This window comes from Arabidopsis lyrata (assembly GCF_000004255.2).
Source record: "Arabidopsis lyrata subsp. lyrata unplaced genomic scaffold ARALYscaffold_301, whole genome shotgun sequence".
NCBI classification, from domain to species: Eukaryota; Viridiplantae; Streptophyta; class Magnoliopsida; order Brassicales; family Brassicaceae; genus Arabidopsis; species Arabidopsis lyrata.
The window spans coordinates 1-1,359 of NW_003302337.1; positions in this window are offsets into that span (position 1 = coordinate 1).

Consider the following 1,359-nt stretch of genomic DNA (forward strand, 5'->3'; position numbering starts at 1 on the left):
TCCTTAACCTTATGATATATAATGTCATAAATTGATTAATACGTTGCAGCCAATTAATATTACGCATCTTTCTCTATTCTTTGGTAAGTGGGTTTCAAAATTAACATTTATCATTCTTTGTATACTACACAAGGCTGTTATGTACCAAACCAATAAATCAACTTTATATGTACTATGAGATTTATACTCCCTCCGTTTCATATTAAGTGTCGTTTTAGATTTAAAATTTTGTTACAAAATAAGTGTCGTTTTGTATTTTCAATGTAGATGTTTGTGAAAATTTCCCGTTTTATCTCTACTTTATTGATGTGCTGACCAATGAAAAAATTGTATAATATATTAATAAGGGGTAAAATAAAAAATTTAATGGTTTTCTTAATAAGTGTGAAAAAACCTTAAACGACACTTATAGTGAAACAGAGGGAATATTATTTGTATGCTCGGAAGAGCTTATTACTTTTTAATTTATATATAGAAATCTTATTGTCTTCTTAATAATTCTTATAAAAATTTCTTCTACTCAACTTTTGTCATCATTTAATCCCAAAGTGTAATTATAAGAACCTTATTTTTCATAAGATCTAAACCAGGTGTTGTGACATTTGAATCAAATTGAACCGAGATGGTTCGGTTCGGTTCGGTTCGGTTCTGGTTTTGGTTAAATAGAGAAAACCTTAATTATGCAGTGGCCATCATCTTCTCTGTTCTGTCTTTTCAACAACACTCGAGTCTATCTCTTCTTCGCAGCTGCGACTCCTCTCTGTCTGTTTTCACCACCGCTCTACTATAATCTCCCCGCCGATCAATAACTACATTTTCTCCGGTAAATTCTCTATCTTTATTCGTCTCTACCAGTTCGCTTTGTGTTTCGTGTTACCTACATTTGATAAACCCTAGAAAGAAATTGAGTACCTTTCGAAATCGCAGAAGCGCATTGTTAAAATTCGATTGATGGGTCTTTGTTTTATGATATGTAATCGATTTCTATTGATGAAATTAGGTCAATTGAAGCTGTGATTTTGATATTTGGGGTCTCTCAGTTTTTGAAAAAGCTTACACATTTGTTTGAATTTGTCACTGTTGTTGTAGATGGAAGAGAGTGATGCTGTTCCAAAACCAGTTGTTGTTGACCCTCCATTATACGACGAAGCTCCTCCTTCGGCTTCTCGACGCCGGCCGGTGATGATCGCCGCCGATGCAGCTCCTCCAGAAGAAAATCATCTCATTCAGCGGATTCAAAGAGCTCTTGTGGAATTGCGTGAATTGAGAAATCAGTTTAATGCTATTCTTAGGGAACTAGAACTCGAAGGTGTGTCTGTTTGTGTTTCATCTTCTTATTCTTCAACTATTGTGTTTTTT